Source organism: Leuresthes tenuis, unplaced genomic scaffold, assembly GCF_036924035.1.
Source record: "Leuresthes tenuis unplaced genomic scaffold, fLeuTen1.0.hap1 SCAF_14, whole genome shotgun sequence".
NCBI classification, from domain to species: Eukaryota; Metazoa; Chordata; class Actinopteri; order Atheriniformes; family Atherinopsidae; genus Leuresthes; species Leuresthes tenuis.
The window spans coordinates 9,256,846-9,284,332 of NW_027325368.1; the positions used below are offsets into that span (position 1 = coordinate 9,256,846).

A 27,487-nucleotide genomic window follows, 5' to 3' on the forward strand; every position below is an offset into this window, starting at 1 on the left:
CAGAAAATGAGCAGTGGCACAAACACCACAACACGATTAAAATACCACACAAAACACTCAATGGGTGAAAAAAAAAGTAAATATAACATAAACATAAGAAGAAAATTCCAAAGAAGTGGTGTGAAAGGATTACAAACATCTGCTTCACAGCAGGAGCCACAACAACCAACAATTCTATGTGCATGGTTTGTGGTTATTTGTGTCCATTTGTCAGGGTGTCTTGGACTTCAGTGGGGATTAAAGGGGGGGCTTTAACACGTCTGTGCCCGGGGGTCTATTGTTTTGTAATCCGTTCTTGTCCGGAGCCATACTGTCCTCACAATTTCACCTTATGTCGATTGTGAGCAGGTGCTTTGCGTAAATCAAGACGTACAAATAACTGGTATGGGAGCCGCTAATGGTTGGCGCATGTTTGTAGACTCCACGGGACTTCAGTCGCACGAATGAATGGACACGGCGGCGAGTGTAGCCGAGTGAATCCGAAAATCCTGCTGACCGACCTGTGAGTGTGTGTTTTCACCACGGAGGCAGAAAGAAGCGTGAGTGTGAGGGGAGAGACGCAATAACTCTCTGCCTTCCACGGCTCCTTCTGTGGGGACTGTGGACCAAATTCTGCTCACAAATTAACTTGCAAAAAGGAGTAATTTACAAGCAAGAAAAGAAGTAAGACTTCCCCTCGCCTTCTTGTGTGTTGGACGCGACACTGAACACTTGAGCGGGGCTGACGTTAACTCGTTAGCAGCACGGGAGCTGCCACGAATAGATCCAGAATCCACGACCCCGGTCGGCTGACCGGCATAGGACCTCGTGTTCCTAAGGTGGTGGACTCGTATCTTTCCCCCCTTCCTATTTTACGGTCCGGGTTGGTTCTAACTCCTCTGTTTTGTGGCTGATCATTGCATGAAGTGGATTGTTGTGCTTGCTTCAAACTGAAAACGGGACTGTGGTTCAGAGAAGGAGAGAAATGCCAACGGCGGTGACAAAGAAGAGATTCAGTAAGTGCTCCGTTATCTTTCTGAATGTTCCCCATTGAACTTGAGACGCGGCTTGTGTCGCTGGCGTTAAGTTACCCAACTTGCAGAAATTCTAGTGACAGCGTTCCCTATTCCGTTGGTTTCCAAATGGAAATTCTTTTTTTTTAAAAGGCTTTCCAAGGTGTAATGTTAATGGTTAGACATTGCAAGTCAGCCCCGTCTGAATAAATCGGGCTTCGGCTCTCGTCAGACAGCCATGCATGCAGTTTGTTGCTGTTTTATTCATTCCAGATCACAATGTATAGCCAACAGCAACTTTTCCGTCAGTTCAGAATGAGATAAAGAAATTATTAATCTGCTTGAAAGGGAATTCTGAAAAGGATCTGCCACGCCTTTTAATTGATGCTACACATGAAAAATAATGGGATTTAGACGAGGCAGAATATTGATCTCATTTACTTATTTCATAAGTGATTTTCAACGCGCGAGCCTGCGCACGGTTGGCGGTAACCTGTCTGCGTGCACCTCGCAGTGGACACTTTGACGTCGCAGTGGTCTTTGCAGGGATGAAACCAACCAGAAAATCTGTTGGGAATTACTAATGAATTTTTTTTTAAAAAAAGAGGGAAGCACATGATCTGTGGGGCGCGAGCCTGTCGTCACCTTTTCTTTTTCTTAGCAGACTGTCTAATGGCAATGTAATGATTTGCTCCCATTTTTGACCCATCGTGTTAATGGTGATTTGCCACAGGATTTCTGGCTCTCCCGGGACCTGGCTTTTTCACTTCACGTGTGCGCGTACACACGTCAGCGAGCACGCATCCCCCCACCACACACTTACACCACCCCCATCTTCTTTGCTCTTTCTTCACTATCCTCAGTCACGGATCTTCTGAGTCCCTGTGTGCCCATCAGGTGCAAAAAGCACCTGCCATGCTGCATGCGTTGGTCATATGCTTTTAAAAGTGTTCACTGTGGCTGGCTGCAACACCGGCTGCAGTGACTGCTTTGATGCGATGTCCTCTGCATGTGCAGCAAAAAGAAACACATTTCTCTAATCAACCATTTTAGAATAACCATTTGAAATCTTTTTTTGTGACATCATTTCCAGGATTACCCCTTCTTAAGGCATATTCAGGTCTTGAGTGGACTAGATTAGGGGGCACAGAGAGGGGGGGTTATTGCTTGAGGGCACAGAAAGCAATAAGATTCCCAGCACTGCATCAAGCCTGTTTTTACCCTCTTTCGGAAGCAATTTTGCAGGGTGAGTGACATACTGAAATAGCCTCATGGCCATCCTTTATCAAAACATGAATCCGATTAAAGCTGTCACAGACACAATGAAGAGACCTAACCATAAGCCAAAGTGTAACAGGATGATACAGGGTGGGTTAGTTTCTTGGAATTGCATCAGAGGCTCTCTGCAACCCAAGGCCTTGCTGCATGTTTGGGTTTTTAACCTTCAGCTCCTGCCAGCTGAAAATCAGGAAAAAAAGGCAGCAACAGGGTGCATCTATATGCTAGATTTGAAGTAATTTGATATCAGACTATCCTATAGGTTGTTTTTAATTGCATTCAGATGATTTTATTAGTGAGACTCAATACATGTTGATTAATTGAGGTTCACAGTCATTTATTTCATTAAGCAGGTGGCTCCAGGGTTCAGAATTATACTTTGTTATCTTATGGATAGAAATGTTAGCATTTAAACCTGTGTTGACAGGCCTGGTAGGTGCCATGCTGCTGAGGCATTAAGGCTTTCTTCCATCATGTCGAACAGATAAGGACTGCAGGGAAGCTGCAAGGTTTTATTACTTGGTCTACATTTGCTATTTTTCTTGCTTATTATTTTCATCTGTTTGCTGTAAAAGCTATTGCACAATGAATCTGTTACTTTTTAAGAGTACTTTCTGTGAGGTATGCAGTTATTTTATTTCACTGTATGTATTTGCTGGATTCTCAAAGCAAAGTTGATTCAAGGCAAGACATGTGACTTACATGACCAAGACTCCTGAGGGATTACAAGGTGGCCTACAATGCTTCGCTACATTGCGTTTCTTCTTTTGTTCCTTTCCAGAGTGGTGTTTCTGTTGGGATTTTTGGAACGGTGCCCGTGTGGGGAAAAAAAAAAAAAAAAGCTAAGGGCCCTGAGCTGGTGATGTCATCTGCCAGGCAGACTGTACAGTACATCCTGGCAAGGCTGGATCAGAGAGTAACGTTTGGGAAATAGCTGACGGTGTAGCCACCTTTGCTGTAATGGTTGTATTGTGGTTTGAATTTATGACTGGAAAACGGAAATTGAAGTGCAATGAAAGACCCTGCCTTTTCTGCTATCATTTAAATTGTGTTTTGATTGCATAGGAGCTGTCTGGAGAGAAAGTGGCATCTTGTTTGTTTTTAACAATTTACAATTTAAAATACACTCCTCTGTTCAGTACAATTCTCACTACTAAAACAAAACCGCATCAGATGACCTAAAGGAAATATGTCGCTGTGTCAGTGGAAGGCTGTTTTGGTTCACCTGCTGGAAGTGGAACATGTCTGTGCACAGGATTTGTGACATCACTGTCACTACCCAACGTGAGTCGCTGCAAGATTAGAGACATGCATGCTTTAGCTCTGTGGGTTAGCATTGATCAATGAAACCTAGATACTGGTTACGCGTTGGTATTAAGTGCCAAGACGTACCCTCCTTAGCAGCAGCAACTGTTTAATATGAAAATATGTATAATAAACAATGTTTGCGACAATGTTTGTGTACTGATCACCCCACAAAGTAAATGTGAAATTTCAGGAAAATTGGTTAAGAATCAAACGGATTACTGTAGATTTTTTGAGACCAGATGCATGGTGGGAATGTATATGTAGTTAGTTGGCTGTATCTTATACATGTCTCACGTAGGACAGCGACTCAGCAGGTAATGATAATCACAATGAGTTTGACAGCTAATTCATGTCTTACAGTGTTAAAAAGGATGCATTTTTTCTGCATTTTTCAACAAGGCAGGAAGTGTAGGGATGAACGATCTGGCCAACAGATCAAATGAAAATCATTTGGTAGAATAATTTTACATGATCCAAATCCTTATTTTCCCACAGACTCACACAATGGCATGACAAGTTGTTTGATTGGTTGATTCAAAGTCAGCCACTTAAACTCAAGGCTAAAGACCCAACTTTTTTTCTTTTTTTCTTTTCTTTGCTGATTTCACTCTGACTGGAAGTGGTGATTTGGATTTCTGATGTCTGGTTGGTCCCTCCTAACTCCCCACAAAGAGTTGGTGTGAGTGTATCACCAGTTCTTTGGCCCACGAGGCAGTGCTTTGGTGGTAGAAACAGAAAGAACTGGAGCTTAATTAGTTTCTGGCTCCGACACTGAAACTGCTTTGATGGAAAAACCTTAAACAACAATCATTCTCTCTCGTGTATCTCTCGTTCCACAAGTAGTCTCCACTGCAGCCAACGATAGTTGTCAGCTATCTAACGACTGGCAGCTTTTATGGCATCCTTGTTCTGCTCTGCTGGCATTGAAGGTTTGCTGTGCAGCACATGAACGAGACCTACACCTGCTATTGGATCTGGTTGGAGTGGCCCTCCAGCTTGCAGCCGGCCTTTTGAAGAGCAGAACAAAGACCACTGTCACCAGCTGCGTTCCAAAGTGGTGGAGATGGAGTTAGCCTGGTGAACAAGAGCCTCTTTGGAGAAGTAAATGAATGACATCTTGAACTGCCACAACAGTGACCTGGTCAGACTGCAGGTCGGGAGACCCGGCAGGGCTAACTGATGCTGAACTTTCAAAATAACTAAAAAAACGTGAATGACTCAATCTGCACTTTTATTTTTTTTTTTGGAGAAGCTGATAATATGGCCACTAAAAGTAAAATAGTCTATATGCTATAAGATTGACCTATAGCCAGTGCTTAAGTATTTTCATATGTCTTAAAACCAATGTTGCATTTTATATCAAACATTTTTTCTAAGCATTTTGAATTACTCATATTTTCATGCTATTTTTCTGTGGTATTTGTTGGCCTGGTTACATCCCTGGCCTGTGTGAGCACTTGTATGGTCGTATGTAGGGTATTTCCTTGCAGGCCTGGTTTGAGGCTAGTGGCCAGAGCATCTGTGTTAGCTTCCTCATACGCCGCTTTCCCCGGGCAGGGCCCTTGCTGACTGCTACTGCTAAAGAGCTCCAGCTCATCTGTGGCCTCACGTTGAAAAACCACTCATTGCAAGCCTCTCCCAGCTGACATTTCTCATGCTTTCCATATGCGTAAAATCTTCGTAATTTCAGGGCCCTGGAGTTTTAATGAGAGGTTTTACCCATAGTGTGTTGGTCTGTGGTGGGTGGGTTCAGTGTTTCCCTGGATTATGGGAGTTTGTAACTACTCTGAGAAGCCTCACTGACCCACTGGGAGGGCGTTGGTACGTTGGTGAAACCAAAAACTCTTTTTTAACCAAGCAAACTGGTTCAAACTGGTTGTGGTGGGGCTCTGACATTGGGCATCAGATTAAGTCGGTACGCTTAAGTCTACACTGGGGATTGCTGTTGGTACGGAGTTCAGACTCAGACACAGATGTGAAGTATGCAGATTTGTTTCGCTCATCGTGATGCTGCAAGCAATTGCCGCTGTCCTGTTTAGCAACCCATCCTCGTGTACAGTGGGGTGCTCTTATAGCACGCATGGTGGTTTTTTAACAATGCCTGTTCTTTAACGTCAGCAGTGTAGAGGCAGAGAGTGATTTACTACTCTGTCTGCAAGGGTAATGTCGGAGCAATTTGACTGCTGATTGAAACCAGGTCTCCCATTTTAGAGTCCACTGGTGACATTATAAACCATTTACACCAGTTTTTTACAGGGCAACACTGCATTTAGCAAAGTGGAAACAGACACATGGTCTAAAAATGGCCTGTGCTACTGCTAGAGCCCTCTTCTGACCCATTCCTTGTGTGATTAGTTTTTTTTTTACTTCAAAGTGTGTGAGTGCTGCTGAGTGAAGGAGTGAATATGGATGACATTGAAAGGCCAAATGTTAGGTTAATCAGTTCTGTCTGTTTTTCATTTAAGCAGAAGGAGCGCCTAGATATAGGAGGTGTGTCTGCTTTTGATTAAGCAGCCTTTTCTGTAAGTACTAACATGTTTTTTTCCCCTTTAGCCATTAAGTATGTATTAGAACTGTGGTCCAAGTTTTCTGTCCAGACCTTGGATCATTATGTACTTACTTTGTATCAGCATATGTTAGAGACGACAGCAATTGCTTAAATGGACCAAACAGCCTTAATTTATTTTACACCGTATAAAGCATGACTCATTAAGGAATCAAAGTGCAGCTGAAGATTGGTATTCGAAGGCTGAACCTTTGGATTTTAGTGTTCAGTGAATTCTGCTGTTAATGACTAGAACTCAACAACAGGTGCAGCTGGTTCACTCGATCAGAGAAGTTGAAGGATGGCGGGTTTATTGTGAAGAAACTGCAGGATAAGTTGAATTATGTTTAAGATGGATTAGGCTAGCTACCTGTAATTATTTGGTATTAAAAAACTTTAAAGGTGGACTTGTTCTGAAGTAGAAAATTAATTTTTTTCTTTACAAGTTACGCTTATTAACTGTGATATTATCATTTGCATTACTGCAGCCTGTGCAATGGCTGGATGGTAATTTTATGTTTACAGATTTCATTATTTAATGATCAAAGTCTCCACAGTTCTAAATCTTTAGCTTATTGCTTGCCAACAGCCTTGAGATTCCACTGCACTTTTTGCTGTTGAGATATTTTCTGATATGAGAAAAGGAACTTGCAGACAACTTTTGAACCTCATACACACAATGGGTACTGAGCTGCCAATTGGTATGCACGAAGTCTACAGCGAAATGTAGAAACCGTTGCTATTCATCTGCCGTCCCTGTGATCTCAGATGGTCCCAGATGGCTTTGCATTCTCACCACACAGGCCATCTAATTAAAACCTGTAACCACCAAACACATAAAAGTGGATTGTTTTCAAGTTGTTGTAATTGTTGTAGAATTTGTCATTGGTTCCCACATTAGGAGAACGACATCTCAGCGTGTCTTAAATAGTTATTATTTCTTATGGCACCACTATCAGGGATTACAGAGGCTTAAACATCAAAATTTCAATAATGGTGTGTGTAGCTGATTAAACTAAAGAGGATTGCTAGCTCAACCAGTATGAAAATAGTTTGTTTTTATACAAACATGTTAATAACAGGTTTGTTTGTGCTTGATGATGTAGGTACCAATTCATGTTAGTACTGCTACAGTGTGGGAAACAATTTTTCCATGAAATGAATACAGTATATCCTCAGTAGCTGTAGCACATACCACGTGAAAACTTTGCTTTTGTTTTTGGTAAACATTGTAACACGGAATGCTTTCTTTTTTGTCTAAAGTAATCCACTAGTGAAAAACAGATCAGGGTTCATTATCTTACTCAGAAGCCAGGGGTAAAACCAACTACAGACGGCTTGGTGGGCAGCCTCTCTACCATCTGAGCCACGGCCGCTTCAAACAGCCCATCATACTCAATATAAGATATTACATTCAATTTGATATTTTGTGTTTCTCTGGATTAAACAAGCAATGTTCCAGGCGTCGTTTTGTGCTTTAAGAACGTATAAGTAAACCCAAGGTTTGTGTCAGCCTCGCGTGTTGGTAACATGGGGAAATTGTTGTGGCAGCGAGATGGATGATGACATTAATGAATGAAACGGTTAGCCTGCGTGTAACTGATGATAGTATCTCCTTTTGGGATTTGATAGTGCATGTGCAGTTTAGCATCAGTCACTGCATGTATGTGCGATTTATCTTATCCTCGTAATGAATCAAACAACTGACAACACAATTCTCTTCAGTATTTGTGCAACAGTACCATATGCCATATGATTTTCAATTTGAAGTTATGTGTCCTGGTTTGATGCCATAAGGGTTTTTTGTATTGTCCTGCCTTTGATGAATCCTAATTCCCAAAAAGGTTGAAACTCTGGGTAAAATGGAAACAGAAACGGAGTGGAATGACTTGCAAATCCCATATACCAACATGTTATCCATAATAGAACATAGGAAACGCATCAAATGTTAAATGTAAGGCCTTTTGCCATTTCATGAAAAGTATTTACCCATCTTGCACGTCCTGTGTGCCGGTTAATGTACCATTGGGTTGACAGAAACATGCGACATGGGTTGTAGACTTCGGTGCCTTGGCTGTTCATCTGCCCAGTCAGCACAAGTGCCCAGATGACACACTCTTTCATTTTCGACAAACGCTGGATGGGAACAAATAGAACAACGGTTCACCGGCTGGTGTCATTCGTTTCACCTGTCATTGTCTTCCAATTCTTTTCACGTTCTTATCTAATTAGAGCACACACAGACCCACATACTGGCACAAACACACAGGTCGGTACCCGAATTGATGCAGACCATAACATGAAGGTCAAACAGCGAGCTGTCTTATCTCGCTGGATAAAATGTCACACACATAGATTAAACATTGACTGCAGCTAAGAGTGAGTCAGTTTTTCACCCCGAGCCAGGCCTGGATTTTCAGTCTTCATAAATGGTAGTTTACATTAGCCGCAAATGACAATTCTGTCCCCTGAGAAAAAGCAAATTCTTTTCATAAACTGTTTACAGAACATGCAGGAGCACAGTCACACAAAGTGTTGATGGGAAACATTTGGTAGACATAATGCAATTCTCTGTTAATGTTAAGAATCATGACTTTGCAGGCATGAACTTGCATGATTTCCTTTGCAGGGAGGAGGTCGGCGCGATGTAGCTTTTTGCTGTGTGTTTCCTCTAAAAGCTCGTTTGCTTAAGGGAATTTCTGTCTCAGCCCTTATTCTCAGGCGAGAATATGGCTACACAAGCATGCACAGATTTTATGTGCACTTTCAAGGTGAAAAAAAATTGTACTGACTGTTGAGAAATGAGTCAAAATTTTGTCAGAACACTCACCAGTCAGCTTCCTGCTAATGGAAGCGGCAGAAATAGTGTTAGAATATTTTTTGCATAGAAAAACTCAGTAACCGACCATGTGTTGATTTTGGCAAGTGAAGATTCTGACACAGACGCCCTCATTGCCACTTGCTGGGTGAACTAAAGCACAGAATTACATGGCAGGAAAGTGCAGGCCTTGCACTCCGTCTGCCCCGCTGATACGGCAGATGGATGGGATTTTAGGGAGTGAAGGCAGAGCTCTGGGGCAGTGAGGGGCAGAGATGACAGTTCTTTGTCTGTGGAGGGCTCCCAGAGGCCTGGGCTCTGAGCACCTACTGTGCCTACTTGACAGAGCCTTGATGCCATCAGAGACCATTAGCGTTGACAGCATGTCACTGTGTCACATGGTAGTTAGTGGTGAAGCAGTGAATAAGTAAGAACAGTAAATAAAGGTGGCAGAATTGTTGAAAAAAAGAGGAATTTGCTAATGCCAACTTCAAGACCTTTTCTTTCTTTTATAAACCAGCTCTAAATTGGAGCTGCAGAGATGTTTCTTTCACAATAGTTCGTTAGATAGGATAGATTAAAGCTGCTTCTCATGAATTTGAAAACACACAAAACAATGAGTTCGGTAAAAAAGGAAAAAAAGTGCAGTTTGGGTGCAAATTATATGCTGTCAAATCCTGCCATGACTTTTGGCCTTTGCTTGGAGCATTGACTGTCTTGAAAGCCTCCACAGTCAGTGTTTTGACATAAGTGAAGACAAGTGACTCCAATAAAATCGTGTAATGCAATAATTCAGCGACTGAGTAACAGACTGAGCAAAGCTTTAAAGAGACTGTTCCCACAGCCAGGCTTTAATTGCACAAAAACACTAAATGCTAAAATGTGAGCCTGCTTACTGTAAATAATTTAGCCCCAGGGCTTTGGCTTGTCCTTGTGAATTGCCGAAATGTGTGAAAAATACTTTATATGAACAGACTTTCAAGACACCATAATCTGTGTTTCTGAGGTTTACGTTGTTATACAAGTGATGCAGTTTTGAACTGTGAAATCTGAGCTGGACTGCTCTGCTTGCAAATGAATGCTTTTAAGAATTTATTGAAGAAAAACAACACTGATCCTGCATTCTATGCAAGATGATGCACTTGTTATGAGATCTGCATGCAAGTGCACCAAGTATCATTAGAAATAATTGTGTATTAAGGCCAAGAATATTTGTGCCTGTTGTATATACTTTTTATTAAATGCTTACTATACAAATCCATCATATAAAGTATTATTTATTCTAATAATACCAGAAAGGTATTACTCATCTACTCCCATTTCTCTGCAATGAAGTCACAGGGAATGGAGAAGCATTGGGACTTCTGAACCAGCTTTTAATGGAATGTCTTTGCACTGACCAACATGATAAGTTGCTTCCCATATCCTTTTTATATATTTATATATATAAATATGGGCTATGATCATATAAATGACCCAGTGTGTAGTTGCATCATTACTAACATTCATCAGACTCGCATTAAGTACATTTCAAGGTTACACACTGCAGTGCAGAGCGGAAATCATGTCAAATTTTCTAACTGTAGTGAGAAAGTAATAGAATAACACAGCATGAGGCTACAGAATGGCTTAGGTGGTGGAGGGAGGGAAACTCATTTGGGCCTGTCTGTACTAAATGGTATTTATTGTATATTTAATGTCTCAGGGCATGGGATAAAGGGCTGTTTTCCATTTCAACTAGGTCTAAAGGTTATTTGCTATTGCAGCACATTCCTTCCATTTAACAGTTTTTATTGTTTGATGCAATTCTGCCCAAAACAGACATTCATACATTGTCATATCATATAAAATACACATGCTGTTATACAATGCACAAACATAAATATAAAACACACATTAAAATAAATGTGCCATAAAAGGACAGAGAATCCTTAGGGATGAAATCAGATCATCGATGACTCAGAGATGCTATAAGTCAAGGAAAAAGAGCTTTAAATATTCTCGTGGAAAATAAATAAATAAAACAAACAAATAAATAAATAAAAAGTGACCGTGCAGAGTGACCAAAATCCAGAGAGTGCGACTACCTTTTTTCCCCGGTCACACTGGTGCGCCTTGCATTAGCGGTAACATGAAGCATGTCTATATCTCACCGTGTATGCTTTTTCCCTCCAAACCCACAGCCGTAAAAGCAGAATAGGAAGGTCAGAGCTAATCAAAGCCAGAGAAGGGAAGACTTGCTCTGCTCGAAAGATTCTCTTAGATTTGTGCATGTGCTTTTGAAACTGCAACACATAGGTTACTATCCCGAATGCAACACGGCTGGTAAGATGAAAAATTCTAGCCACTGATAACTTATGTAGTTATTGTATTTTTGATAGTATTATCATTTTAATATTTTTTTCCATGAAGAAAAATGCTGGGCTGCACATTAGACATATCCCCCATCCTGGTTCTTAAATCTCCATCATAGATCCCTCACAGCATCAGCAGAGGTTAAACCATCTGTGTCCCCGGTTCCTGGTTACCCTGGCTGAGCGTCGGAAGTTGCATCAAGCTAAAAGCCAGAGCCAACTGAAAATATAAAGGCCAAAACATACGCGCTTCAGAAAGACTGGAAGCAATGATGAGTTGGAGATGACTTATCTAATGAAATTTTAATTACTTGATATAGCCAAAAGCAAATCATCCTCAAAAAAAAAAAGAAAAGGGTTGACATGACATTTATTTGCGCCTTTATTTAGGTTTACTGTCATTTAGAGAAATACCAATAATTATAAGAGCCAACAATGATAACCTTTAGGATGCAGACATGAAAAAAAAAACAACCAAAAAAAAAACACTTTGAGCTTTAAATGATGTTTTTTTTAACCCTGGCTTAAAAATAGTTTTTTTTTTTTTTTTTTAAAGATAGATTGTGTTGGATTTATAGACATCTAATGGTATAAATTGCCAATTTTAACCCCCTACCTCACTCTCCACACGTGGCGGTACAACATGGCAGAATGGTGATGGTTGGGACTGCTTTTGAAGATAAATTGTTTGATCTAAGCTTATAAATTCATGCTAATTCTTATTTTCATCCAGCTCGACACTGACGAAAACTGGAATTATGGGTTTATCCCTGTTCATTTTATCATAGAGATCGAGTCTTTCTACCAATTTTCATTCTAAAAGTCTTGTTGCTGTGTTTATTGTGGATCAAGAGGTGTGGCGTGGGAGCAAAGCAACAGCAGGAAACGTCTCGAGTGCTGCAAGTTGGCAAATACAAGTAATCATCACACTGAGAATTAATAATGACATGCATAATTTGTCCAATCATCATGACAGTATATACGGACAAATAGTGCTAATGTATGCAGTGCACCAAATTTCATGAAGCTAAAATAGGTGCACCAAACCGCAGTGACTCAATCAACCAGCAGGAGCTCATAGCACCCTGAGCAGTAATGAGGAGAGTGGAAGGTGGTTTATTAAATTTCATCACCACGAGTTCGCCTGTCTCCAGTGTCCTTAAAAACACACTGACAGCCTTACTGCACCTGTGCATGAGACTCAGTCTAAATTAGTGGATTTGTTGTGCCATCTCTCCAGATGTGTGTGAGAGGTACCGGAAAAGAATGACCCATTAGTGGTGGTCACACTACATTTGTCAACCATAAAATGTGGGAGCTCAGGTTGCAGTATACTGGTGGCTAAAAGGCTGCCGTTGACAGGGAAGAGCACTGAGACAAAAGCTAAGCTAAGCCACCTTGGATGCAAGAGGTACGTCATCACCCACCCCACCCCCCATGTAGCATAATGTCTGCTCTGTTTACCTATCCCATCTTCTATTAGTGCTGCATTCACCAAGTGAGGGGGAAGGAAATTTGATTTCCCAGGCAGTCATCAAGGCATTGAATTCGATGATTGATTGCTTGCTGTGGTGAGACACTACACCTGGAATGGAAGTGAGTGTAAAAAAAAGTCATGCAGATTTCATTTTATGACGTTAAAGTTGTAAACCTATCAGTGCTTGGGAAAAATAAACGAATAAAACCTGGGTAACAAACATGTATTTGCCACTTGGATTCCTGGCCGTTTATGTATCTCTGTCGGCCTTTTCCGATGGGCAGTCACAGTGATGAAGTGGCAGGATTTCTCATTTTATATTCGGAACTTTCCAAATGTATGTCCTGTCACTGTGACATGATTTTATCACCACTCAGGGGACAGTGTCTCTGTCACACAGTAACTACCAGATTGAAGGGCACAAATACTCAGATGTGGACCATTTATGTGTTTCATTTAGTGAGCTAGTGCCAAGTCCCTTCTCACTTGTATATTTTCAGTTACCTATCCTCTGGGAATTTGTCAGTATTGTCTTCCGATCTAAGAGAATTGCAGTAGTTTAATGTTAAAGTTGCAGTGTCACCACCATCCTCTAAACCTTATTATTGCCTACTTTGAACAATTATTTATCCTAACTTGAGTTTTTTGTCTTTCGGCCATAGTTCAAACATTTTTCTTCACCCCCCTCCTTTGTTTCTGCCTACCAGGAAGAGTCAGGAAGACTCTGTGGACACAGCACGGTGAGATCCATGCTACAGCTCTTCTAAAAGGGCAATGATTCATGAGGCTGACTATCCTGTCCCAGGGGCTGGGAGGAATAGCTGGCATTATCTTCTGCAAATGGGTCTGAAAATGCTCCTGGCCAGGTTGACCAGGCCTGATTTATAGCTCAAGATGTGCTGAATAGTTAGGCTCTCTTTTCCAGCATATAGGTAGAGGTCCTATCACCACTGCATGCCTGAACATGCACCCAAACTCACAAGCACACTCCTGACGTCACTGCTTGTGATCTGTGCAGCTGTGCTGGTTATGTTTACTCTGGCTATGTAGTTGGAAGAGAAAAAGATAGAAGTAAATGTATGATGCCAGTGCTGGAGAGTAGAAGAAGTGGCCTCAGCTCTTAATATGTCAGCAGAAAGATAAGCAGTTTTTCACCTTTATCTTTCTTTGTCTAGGCTAATATATAGATATGACTCATATCCATGTATTGAAGTAGAGACCACTGTCAAAGAAATAGAAATAGGCTTCAGAGAAATTGTTCCTTTTAATCTAGAATCTGAAAAAAGAAACCCTTGTCTGTTGTCTCTAAACTAGTGTGAAATTATGTGGCTAAATTCTCCGGGGCTGTTCAGTCTTAAGAAAGCCTGCTGATTGCTTTTGCGTGTTTTCCACACTAATGAGCTTTATATTTGTGGCTTAACTCCCAGTAGTTCAGAATTTATTTCTGCCAGGTAGCATTACCCACATTATTTGAGATAATTAATTGACAGAGTAAACAGAAAATATTTGGAGAAGGTTGGATAATTTCAAATGGCACCAAATTACTTAAAGCCTACAATTGTCACAAAGCAATTAATGTGGTAAACAATGTCCCGGAGCCTCTCAGAGGGACAAAGCATTTTCTCGTCCCTCTTAAGTTGGACAAACTCCAGTCTGATTCACACACTGGCTCCTTTGCATAACACAAAGATGGTCTTATCCTTCACATGCAAATTGGCATTAGTGTCATTGTGAAGTCAACTAGGCTTACGCAAGAACAGATGGATTGTAAGTAATAGTTATGACAGCACAACCATTATGTTTTTTATCCTGTGACCGTGTTTTGCCTTTTCTCATCAGAATTGCAGTGTCTAGTGAAACCGGAGGGGAAGGAAAGTCAGATTGAAATCAGGGTTGCACAAACTGCATTTGACTTACTTTGTGAAGCGTCTAAAATGCAAACTGACAGAGAATGTTTTAGCAAACATCACCTGCTTCCACTGTTGCTGTCTCCCCCATTAGAGAATTCCAAATTCTGTCTCACTATTGTTATATAAGGTCTAGATGAAGGCAGGGGAGGGAGCTCACGTCTTGCCTCTCTAAGGAGGCTCTGGAACTCTTTAGAGGATCAGCAGCAGTTGCTTTGGGTTCTAATGAGTGACATTTAATGACTGCATATTTTAGAGGGATCCACATTATGCCTTTCCAATCTTCTTTCCAAGTGATCATCCATCTCGTAAACCTCTCCTCACATCAGAAAACCACCTTTTCCAAGCTGGCTGTTAATGTTTCTTAATAGTGTTCTTACAAGTGGATTATTTAAAAGGCCCGTGTCAGACAGATCCTTATCTGGAAGCTTGGCAGTTTGATTCGGACTCACTCAGCTTCCAATCCCTGCGTGTTGATTAGCTTGTTTTTCTCCTCTTTGTTTGCTTTGCTGTGCAGTCTTCTGCTCTAACTCACCTCATGTGATTTCGGTCAACTTTATTTGTGAAGATTTTGATATGTGAATTAGATTGATAATGGTATTCTGTATTAATATTGTTATTTCTCATGTATAAAGCTCTTGAGAGACAGAGGACAGAGTCTAGACCTGCCCATAGAAAATCGACCATATGAGATAAGATTTGAAAAGAAACATAGATTATCTGCTGAGAGTCTGACCAAAAGATAGCGAAGAAAGCTCTTTCAAGTTTTCTGTTCTCTTCTTTTTGGAGGCTGAAAAAGAAATCATCCGTCTTTGATTTAAAACAGCCTCTTACAATATTTCAGCAGCCTTTTCTAGATGTTTAGTATTTTCTTTTGAAAGTGTACAGTGACTTGCATATACTTTAAAAAGCTTTATGCACTGCTGCACGTTCTAAAAGGTGTTAAATAAAAATTAGGCTTCGGTAAGTACAACCACAAAGCAACAAGACATATAATGTTATGAGGCTTCATGCCCATTTTTGCATTTGCGTACTGCAGGTCTTATCTGTGCTTTTAAACCTGCACAAAGCCGAGGCCCTTTGATCTGTTTTGAAAGTAAAGTTTAGGCATATTTAGTCTGCCAAAGTACCACAACCGAATAAACATTTATCAAAGTAAATAGTAAATAGTCCAGGTTGCTGGGAAATAAGTCAAATGACTTTTCTTGAAATGTCGATTGAAGCTCTAATTTATTCCTTCTTAGGTACACCTTTTGATGATATCTGATGAAGAGTTGGGAATACGGTTTGACAAACAAAGAGTCACACTCAAGGTCGTCATAATTAGGCGCTCAGTTCTAATCTGTCATTAACAACTGGGTACAAGTAACCTTAACCCTAACCCTGTGACCCCTAACCCTAACCTGGTAAGTAAAACCAAAATCCATTTGAATGTTGACACTAACGTTTTCATGAAGAGCAATCAAAATGATTCTTTAAAAGTCTGCAGAAAAGCGCTTTATGCACTGACTTGGAGGCTTTGGTTGATTTTAGGCTATGTTCAGATCTCTCACCTTTGTGTTTGATCTCACTGGCCTTTTGATGTTGAATCCAATCTATTCTACAGAGTCAACTATATTGTAAGCTTCACGCATGATTTAAAGAGGCTGTAATTTAAGATTAGAAGTGCATTGTAGATATTTTATGACATTTGAATAAATAGGCGTTAACTTATTGAAGCTATCTTTATCTCTCCTTTTAATGTCTTCATATAAAGATAAAACTGTGTTGGATGTTCTTTTGCTTGATTGCTAGCATGAAGGAAATACTTAAGTCTATAGAAAAATGAAAAAAAAAAAAAAAGACAGAATAGTAAAACATGTTCTTTCAAGAAAGACTAAATAAGTGAAACCTCAGAAAGTCACAAATCATTCAGTGGTTCATTTATCCCCAGACTTTGTGGCTGTTGTCATTGTCCTTAAGGTATGGCAAAGAAGTGTAAAGACAGGAACTGGACGGCTTGTGCTGCTATCAATCCATTAAAAATCTGTTGTTGTTAGGCTGTGGGGCTGGTAATACTTCATGCTATTTGCTAGAAAACAGCCTTTGGATTGGGTTCCGGGCATCTCTAAGCACCTGTAACAATAGACATTTTATAGCCTTTTATAGCTGCAGGTGGGAGAGGTTGGTCAAACCATAAAATTGCAAGTTCCGGCTTCAGTACTTTTCTATCAGTTTCACATGTGGACAAATTTATGTGCTATGAACACATTTGACACATTAAATGTAAAACTTAAAAGGCACAAAATCAGTGGAACTTTTGTGTCAATTGTCAGAATGTTTACAGGCGCCTGTGGGAGGCAGTGATGATGGTCTTATGACGTAACAGCGAGCAGCATTGGGATTAAAAAGTTGGTCGAAGTAGGCAAACTATTTACGATGACCCCGATACTTGCTGAGATTACCAAACCGGAATTTCACCATAACGCTTTAAGCACTTGTGTCGGCTTCACCCAAAAAATGCAAATGACAGAAGTTGTTTAAACTGGGAGTTTGAGGGATTTTGGTTCCTGAACAATAATCTGGGATCCTTCAAAATGCCAACAAACAGTGGATGATTTATAACATAAGACAAAATTATTTGTGGTCGTCTGCATATTCATTGCTGACTTGTCCTATTATTCAGAGACTCATTTACATTTTAAGCAGCATATCATGGTCAAGGACTGTGTGTACTTCCTCCCTCGAACCTCTGGAGCATTGCAATGAGTTTATCTTTGAGGGAAGAGATGTGCCTATTGATTAGAGACAGCTTGACCTGTGTTGCTAGCAAATGAGCGGTCCCTTAGTTCTAAATCTGCAAAGAATCCTGCCATTGATTGACCTTGATCAAACTAAATTAGAAGAACAAAACTGTGAGCATTTATTTTGTAATCATTCCTTAATATGCATTCCTATCTTAATTGGGTTTGTCAGATCAATGGATTTATTTTACTGTGAAGCTTTGAGGAAAGGCTAGGCTTTCAAATTCCCATTTGTGCCTTGCTAATTATCTCCCTCCCTCAGGCTTTCATCTGCAGGAATTTCCATCACAGATGTGTGTAAGTGCAAGTAAATGTTTGTCAATAATTTTTCAGTCCATCTGGGCTGATAAATATACAAGATGTCTTGCTTTGGATGTGTGACAACCTAAATATCAGCAGCAAGTGTGACTGTCAGGAATTTTAATGATAAGTTGTGGGGTGAGATCACATCATTGTTGGCTTGAAACCAATCAAAAAATGTGTGGATGGCTTTCAAGAATACTGACGAGCTGAATTATTCTATGCCTGCATTTGTAAAGGGGAATTGTAGCTAACCAACGGCATGTGTGTTTTTGACATGAATGATAAAGTATCTGTTGATAAACTGGAACTTTTAACCGTCAGTTTACTGTTCTCCCACCAGCTGGACTTTAGCTGCATGTAATGTAGGCCATAGGTGGGAAACTGAAGCTTAGAATAACAATTTAGGACCTTTTTGGGCTGGGAAATACTGACTGTTACACGTTATATGTTACTGCTTCATTAAAAGAACATTTCAATCCATGGTTAGCTAACATTGCATGAAGCAGTACTGTTTGCTTAAAAATGATGCTGAACCGTGAATCCGTTCACAGAATTAACTACAGTCTGAGTGGGGCCTTCCAATTCTATGACATGTGATGTACTGTTTCTTTATTTATTTGATTGCTTCTTTTTTAAGGAAGATGGTCCACTTGAAGAGGGTTATATGCTGCAGTGCTACTGTTTCATCTTGCTTTGTGAATCCTGTAACCTGTCAGCAGGCAGACGTTATGCTGTGTGCTACATGGGGATGTCGATAAGTAAAAGAGGAAAATCCCGGACTACCAAGGAGACCTTTCCGTAGTTTGCGGCCAGTTTTTTTCTGTGGGGGAAAATAACTCCTTTTCGTGCAGACTCTGGCCTTTGTAGCTTTGCAGATGTTTTATATACACAAAAGGGCTATAAAATGAACTGGAAAATGTGAATTCCTGTCAGTCTTAGTTTAACATTCTTTAAAAACAAAATGACTTAGTAATGGTGTATTTTATGCAAAAGCTGCATAATCAAATTTGATATGGCCTCATATGACAATGAATTTAAGCTGAGCACAGTCATGATAATATACTTTGTTACAAATAAAGTACAGTAGGAACAAGTGTTTGGTAAGCAAGACCTGGTTTAGTTGGACATTTTTCTGAATTATACAAATGTGAATTGAACGCACGTCCCATAAATGCTGTTGAGTTTAAAAAATGCCCATATCCCAGTTAGACAAATAAACTGCAAAATATACACGGACACTGTTCCTTTATCTGTTCTATACATGTCAAGATTTTGGCTGACTCCAAACAAAAGGAGGGGCTGAGACTTCAGGGTTCATTTGGGTCCTAAGGAGCGCTGCAGCAGCCACAAGACCAGAGCTCAGTGGGTGTCTGCCCTGCGGCTCTTTTCCCTAATGTGAATGTAAGCTTCTTTGGACAATCAGGAGCAAGAGTACAGCTGCCATTTGACTGAGCTATTTAACAGGCCAACGCAGTGTTTGTGTCTGATGCTGACATGGGAGGGGCCGTAAGTGTAGGTGCACAAGATTGGATCTGTTAGCACATGTCAATAAACAGCCAGGGAAGATGAGGATTATATTGCTCCTGTCAACTGAGAGAGTCAGGCAAAGTAAATGGCAGTTTTGCCTGCAGACAGCAGCAAATAATACAGTGTCTCAGCAACTGTATGAGTTATTAGTCTTAATTATCAAAGATTTGACCCACCAGCAGGGTCTGTCAATAACAGTTGTCCTGTCACCTGAAGCCAATTGCTCAAAAACGCTTCACGGTCTTACTATTCTCTCAATCTGCTATGCTTTCTCTGTTCCAACAGGGGACACACGGTCTTTTTTTGTCCTAAAAGTCTAAATTGAGTGTAAAAGGATTTAGATAAATAAATGTGAATGAAACATGAAACATGAAAAGGCTTTTTATTCCACAGATACTTAAGTTTTACCATCAAAAAGCACGGCCAGCGGTTAGCTTCATGTGCAAAATGGTATTTGTAATCACATACCAGACGATGATAAATGTTTACTGTAAATATGAAGGTTGTGTTTTTTTCTTTTTAATCATTCAGACCTTTCTACTCAACAAATCAAAAGAGCAGCTTGCCGTGGCCCCAGTCACCTGGTATACTTTTTGCCCCCGTCGCCTTTAATTTTCTGCCAGGAGAAAAACATCAGCAAGTTCAAGGAAACAGGAAGCTTTTTGTTCAAGCCTTTCAGAGGTTGCATCAAAGTCATCTCAGTCACTGTAAGCGGTTAACGCAGTAATTTAATCTATGTAGAAATTGAGTTGACTTAATTACGAAAAGGTGAGACCAGGGGAAAAGGAAAGAATGAGGGAACCTTGTCATTTAAATCTCCACATCGTAGGGTCTTTTTAGTTTTATGTTTGCAGAAAAAGAGTTCGAATGGGCTGTGACGTGCTGTGCATGCTAACTCTGAATGTTCTCACCTTTCCATGGTCATGACTAAAAGTTACATTCATATTTCTTTTTCGATTATCACCCTGTTGTGTTTCTTGCAGTCATCCTACTTCAAACCAAAGCTTGATTATTCTTGCAGTTTAATAGATTGTTACTCTTACACATGGTAGCTAATGCAATTCCTCTGTATGTATTATATAGGCACTGCAGATTTGTTGCATGGGGAAAACTGTTTGTCTTAATCATTCAATGAAATGATCATACTGTATAAAGAATTCATCCTTTAGTGAATAATCCCATGAAATCTGCTGTTGAATGTTTAGCATATTCTTAATGGAGCTGTTTCCATAAACTTGGCCTTTCAAAGTCCATTTCCCTGAAGGCTTTCGAGCCGATTCTGCTAATTTTTGCCTGTCACACATGGGAAATGAAGTCTCTCATCACTCGTGGTAACGGGCTGCGAGATCCCAAGAGAGAGAATTTTCATGAAAAAACAAGAGATCTAATGAATTTTGAGAGATGGTTTGATTTGGGATGGGTTTTCACATTAGACTCAAATTTGAATATTGAAATTTGTTCTGACAGCTTTGCTGGATGCCACTTCAGAGAGTTAGTCAGGGTGGCACTTTGAACAGATATGACATCATACCATCAAGCTTTTTAACCACAAAGAAATACTGCATGTTGTTTGTTTTGTAGTGTAAACCAGAGTTAAGTTGAAGTTGATGAATGCTATACCATGTGCAGGCAATTACTGTGTGCAGCAGATGTATCTGGCTGACTTTTGAAGAAAATGACTGCAAACACAGACTAGATAGTGTAAGCAGAGCCAGCAGCACCTATCCTGTATATTTTGGCAGTGCCGTTTTCTCACACCCCCACATCAGACTCCATTTATGCACTGAAAGAAAACGCATGTGGACTGCTGCTGCTGATTACATTTACACAGAGGCTTCAGTTAGATAACATGGCCTAGTCATGAATACATAATTTGCAGCAAGGACCAATTAAAATTATGACGTCCTTAAAAATAGTGCTTTTTTAATTATTCACCACCAGTTAAAGTAACACTGGGGGATTTTCCCTGGGACTTTCCCCTAAAGGCTCTGTCTTGCACTGCAAAACAGTAAACTCAATCCAGTTTATTAATTCATGAAAGAATTAACTGGCAAGTCAAAAGGGATTCATTCATTTTGTTTTCTCAACTGAAAGCTAGATTTTCAGCTTCGATTGAAAGTCTTTTGTCCATCTTCACATCCTTCACTCATTCTTTCTTGTTTAATGGCTTTGATGGCCTTGCAGACTAAGCTGGTTATTGTTGAAAATCTTCAATTCAGCATTTACGCCCATTATAGGAATGGCCGTTGTGCTTATCTCTGTGCTTTTTTTTTTTCTTCCTTTTTGTTTTTACCCGTTTGTGGCACACTATCAATGTGACCCTGACACATTTGTTTGTTGTAAAGGGCTCACTGTGATTCACAGTTTGAAATTATAGTGCATCTCCTACCGCTCTGTGGCGCCAGCTTTCAATTCCGCCTTCTTATGTTGCTGTTTTGGCAATATGACATGGACATAAAATGTGCCTAAGGAGCTACTTTTAAGAGAGCAGTGTTAACTGGCTTCAATTAGGCAGACATACGCTCAGGGTACCTATATTACTTACTTCTAAGACAGTGCAGTTATCTTTCTGACAGCCAGCAGACTGAATGAAAACACAATATTAAAGATTTATGTTCCTTCTTTTTTATATCTTCTTGTAAACTTATTTTGTATTTAACATTTAGCAGCAACAAAGACGAGAGTGAGTGCTGAAAAACTGATCATGCATTCTTATTTAGCTGTAAATGGCCGTTACGGCAATCTTGGTGTGCTGAACCTTTCTGCGATATATGCACTACTAAAATACCATTTTTGCAAAACACATTTTTCAGCAGAGAGTAAGGTCAAAGACCTGTATTTTTATGGCATCAGAGTTTTTATCAGTATGTTTGTCTTGATATGGAATGGCTCATGAACTGCCCCAAGATTTGTCCCATCAATCTACCATGAGAGAGTGGGCTTCTTCACGGGCTGTCTGCCATTCTTTCATTGTGGCCCTGTTGGGAATGGTGATTGGATCTCAGTCAACCAGCAATAGATGGATTGGCCCTCAACTAGGATGATTGAGTGGCGCTGCTGTCTATGCACGTGTATATGGCTTTGTGTGTAGTGGTGTGTGGCTGTGTGTGCGTAGCCTGTGTTCATGCAGCTCTCTCCGAAACAACAGCACATCTGTTTCCCTCCGTCTCCTCTCTCTGTCTCATTTGAATTTCGAGTTCTCTCAATCATTGCCAGTACTGCTGTGCTCTGCCCCTGGCTTGCGGGTACAGAGTAGGACGAGTTTCCTTTGAACAAGTTTTCTTGATTTAGCCATCAAATCCTTATCAAGAAACATCTGAGTGCAATCCCTGTGGAAATTAACATTCAAGCTGACACTATTAGAGCATCTGTGGTGTAAGATGAGGAAGCCATACAAGATGTGAAAAAGCAGGGAACTTTGTTTTTCATTCATTAAACAAAGAGTGATTTCAGAGCAAATACCGAAGCTCCGATTGCACAAAAAATGTCAACTTAATTGTACAGAACACTTAAGGACACAGATGTCCCTTTTATGAAAAGAAAACAGTCACAAAGGCCAGTCTCAAGGCACGTCACTCATAATTGTGTGCACCATGTTGTATTAGTCTATTCTACTTTTAATGACTTGGTAATTGCTTTGTCCCCGGTTATTGAGATGACTGCCATGCACTATTACAAAAGTGTAATGGTGTGTAACTATTTCTCTTAACAAAGCAATTACTCACAGGTGTTACCATGGTAACAGCATTAGTCGTTATGCAGATGCTGTAATCAAATTTGACGTCTGGTGAGGTAGCACACGCACCACTGTCAAGTATCACTACCAGAGGAAGTCAGCCTTTATGAGATCTGTAAAGAAGAAAAGAGGGGCTATGAAAAAGCTTTGTATGCCGTCCAGTCTGCGAGTACAAATGATAGTTTTATTGAAATTAGGCTTTTTCTGGTTTCCATGCTTCATTTTACAAAAATTGACTTGCCCTGTGGAGCAGTCAGGAGAAGTTCAGTCATATGTTTTTTTGTGTAGTGGCTAAGTTATTATAATCAGAGCCTGTTAAACCTTTGATTCCTTTTTACTCTTCATGAGTTGTTTGAAAGTTATCACGCTTCCGTGATTCCATCAAAACCTATTTAGCCTCCTCTGGCCTTGAAGCAGCATAAATTGAACATGGCAATGCAAAAGGCATTCTGTGTTTATCCTCTGGACAGGCTAATGGCTGTTACAGTGAGTTGGATCCTTTGACATGGATGGCTGGGATTTAAGTCATGTGTGGTATCGCCCTCCTGGTGAAAACAGATAAGAAATGCCTGAAGGTTTCTCTTACAACACAGATTCTTCAAGATGGGTTTATTTAGAGGTGAAAAGGGTAAGACTGTCAATCAAGATGCTATTCACAGACCAAGTAACAGAAAATCTCTGTGAAATTTAATTGTCGTGCAACTACGATAGTTTCAGAACATAGCTATGATCTACTCAGCTTTCCAGTCTTGAGCAGTAATTTTGTACATAATCCTCGTGCTCCAATATGCCACAGGCGTCTCAAACCAAACATATGGCTGTAGCATTGATATTTTTAAGTGTCTCCCATCAACAGCCTTAAGTGTGAACCATTACCCCCCAAAAATAAAACTAGTAAAGACAAAAAAAGGAGGGTATGTGGCTACAGACAATTGTCACACCTCAGTCATTCAGTTTTTCCCTGCTTCCAACATTCCTTGGCTCTGCAGTCTTTTCAGTTCCATCCACTCCCACCTGCCCTGCAGTCACCTCAGCCTTTCCTTCCAGTCCTTTTAATAATAATCATTTGTTTATGCTTCACTTATACAGTACCCCTGCACTTAAACTAGCTGTGTGGCCACTGCAGGCTCTGCAGTTTGCTTCAAATTTGGGTCCCTGAGTCAAACTGTCCAAATTTGACTTGGTTAGGAGTACCCCAAAAAACCACTTGGTTGTGTTTAGGCGGCAAAACTAGCTGCACTGGTTTAGGAAGGTATGGTGTTTTGGACTGAAAGAGAACCTTCCAGTCAGTGATATATAGTGAACATGTCACATGGTGAAACTACAGGAGATCAGATTATCTGGGTTGCTTTCTACGGTTGTTTTTGTACTTTGTAAGTTTAAAAAGGGAGAGAGAATTATCTCTAGCATCTTCAATGTGATTCCATGTCACGCGTTGTTAACTGTACACACACACAGTTTGGCAACAGTTTAGTCTCTGAAACATATGGTGGCAGAAGATCATACGGCTGCCAGGAGTGAGTTTAATCTGGTTTATAAATTGATGTTTCCTGCTGCTACACAATCTAATTGTACTTTCCTTAAGTGAATGTTTTGACTGCCCTACCGACCTCTGGGACAAGGTTAGCGGTTTCCCTGACATTTGATCACCCAGTTTTGTATTTTTTTCCCAGTACATGCAGAAAGCTTCTAAATTAATTTCACCAGACTGTGTTTATTTTCCCTCCCGTCTGTTGAAGAGCCAAATATACTTATAATAACTTATAATTCCATAACTTTTTGGTCTTTCCAGGATCGTAAACGTTTGTATTTAACATTTGTTTTGTTAATTTTCAAATCATTGTCTTCACAGATCATTTATTACTTTATTACTGGGTTTATTACTGTTTCTTTCACCAAAAAAATCCATGTGTATATTTTGTCCTTTAATGTTCTACAGCATTTATCACATAACAGAATTGACTGTAAAACTAATCAATAAATAATGTGGTAATTAGATTGAAGCTGCACAGACTTTTTGTGCACACCACCAACAGGAGTTTAGATATGTTAACTGTTACATCCAGTGTAAACCCTCCACTTTCATCTCCTTTTTTATTAATACAGCTTCTCATCAAGTGCTGCCATTTATCAAGAAGTGTAATTATCTTAGCTTGTCTACAAAGCATATGATGCATCACTTTTGTTTTATCGTCTTCCTTTTCCATTCTGAAGTTAGTTGCGCTCCCATCCAGCAATATTACATCCTGCAGAATTTTAAACAAAACTAAAGACATTGTGGGAACATCAGCTGAGGAGCTGGCACCGGTGCATTGACTTGACCTACCAAATAATTCTTGTAATGTGCTTAAATCCACACAGGAATGCATGAACATGTGTCTGAGAAAATGCATTACCGCCATTCTTATGAAAAGCGTGACCAATCAATTGAACTTCCTCTGAAAAAAACAACATTGAGTGAGGAAAATCAGCATCTGCTGTATCCCACCCTCTGTTATATCGTTGGACCATTCAAAGACATATGATATCATACATGCTCAGTTTCCGAGAGACTTAAACAAGTGGGCAAGAAAAGAGAGGAAGCTGTGAAGGAGGGGAGGAGATGGAAGCTTTTGTCCCCACATTTCTCACGGTGGGTATCGGACACAACCAGATGCTGTCAATCACAAGTGAAGGCTCGAAAACGGACTGCCCTATTTATCTAATGAAAAGGTCAAGGGTGGGGGGCGGGGTAAGTGGAGCATAGGAGAACATAGCCAAGGCTGTCACATTGCTATTACCAAAGAGGCCACAGTGTTTCAGTTTTGGTTTTAGTCTGATTTTCGGGAGATTTATTTTAAGTAGGGATGCCCGGTTAGGTGTAATGATCTCTCTTTTCATCTGGCCGCTCGGTGTCATTACTTTCCCTGATTGCTGTCTTTTGTCATGCATATGTGCACTTGTAACCGATTAGAAAGCAGACATGGCGGAGAAATAGGCATTTCCCTGGAGAAATCTACCTGGGGAAGCCATGGTCCTTTTAATCCACCATTCAAAGATACAGAAACAAGGTTTCTCTGTTCCATTACAGTGAGGAAATCAGCTTACTGAAGACAGCTGAGTGTAATGTGTAGTTACATGTAAAAAGTTGCTGTCGAGCACTTTAAGCGATTTTTGGAGGGGTGTGATGCTAAAATAAATGTATTGCTTGCAAGTTGGTTTTGCGGTCATTGATTGATTCATTTTCAAAGCAGCAGAGAAAACAAAGAGAATATATTTCTATACAGAGCACAGAAGAATTATTTAATTCAAGGCAAAGGCAAAACAAACAGTTTGAAGTTGTTCTCTTTAGTTTAAAGGGAAATTGTTACATGCCTTTGCTTTCAGGATGTTTTAAAAATGAGTGGTGAAAGGACTTGTGTATTTTTCATTTATTGGGATAATTAACACAGCTCAGAAAAAAACGTGACTTTCTTTCTTACGCAGAAGAGTTCCAACATTACACCTTTAATAAAGGAAATGCCAACTGAGCTGAACAAAAGATGATGGGAAAGGGCAAAGTCGGCAGGCTTTGGGTTGGTGATTGGAAGGCAAAAATCACAGGCAAGAGGAGGCAGTCTCAGAACTGACAGCAAATGAAAAACAGTGAAGCAAATCAAGACCTAAAGCTTGTGTCATTAACAAATAAAATTCTCATGGCATTTTTGAAAAGAAAAAAAAATAGAAATATTATCACACAACAGCCAGGCAATACTGTGTGAGGGATACTGAGCAGCTCATATTGGAACTGGAATGAATAAAAGTTCAACGGTCACCTTTTGAAAACACTGCAACACCAAATAGAGAGAAGGCTGTGTGTGTGTGTGTTTATACACAGCCTGGAAGAGTTGTGAAAAAGGGAAAAACAGCGTATAAAACTTGCTTTTAATCATATCAGCTCTTTAAAGTACTACTATCACCTGATGTCACTCCCATAGATAAAGCCAGTAAGTCCCTTTTTACCACCTCTAAGGAGACTTGAATAGACTTCTGGACAATGATAAATACTCTGCCTGGCCAAAAAAAAAAAGAAAAGTCACACTGTAATATTTTGTTTGGCCACCTTTAGCTTTGATTACAGCATGCATTCACTTTGATAAGCTTATTAAATGTTACATTTATTTCCAAAGTTGCAATAATTTTCACTGAGACTTTCTAGCGATGATGGGAAAGTCAGGCCGCCACACAATGTCTTCCCCTGCACATTCCAAAGATTCTCGGTGGGGTGAAGGTCTGAACTCTGTGGTGGTCTATCTGTGTAAAAAAACAAAACAAAGGATGTCTCATGCTCCCTGAACCACTCTTCAAGCATTTGAGCCTGATGAATCATGGCATTGTCATGTTGGAACGCGCCCGTGCCACCAGGTTAGGAAAAGAAGCTCTTGATGGTAAAACCTGGTTATTCGGGATATTCGCTTCGTCAGCTGACCTCATGTTTTGG

The 27,487-nt window shown here is 40.2% G+C and overlaps 1 protein-coding gene across 1 annotated transcript in view; it reads left to right on the plus strand.

The window, feature by feature from the left end:
* The first annotated feature begins 480 nt into the window (after positions 1-480).
* Positions 481-27,487, plus strand: part of LOC140268457 (receptor-type tyrosine-protein phosphatase F) — a 169,753-nt gene continuing 142,746 nt past the window's right edge. The window contains exon 1 of the mRNA XM_072363323.1: positions 481-995. The gene's annotated coding sequence lies outside the window, so the exon portion shown is untranslated. The remainder of the gene's footprint in view (positions 996-27,487) is intronic.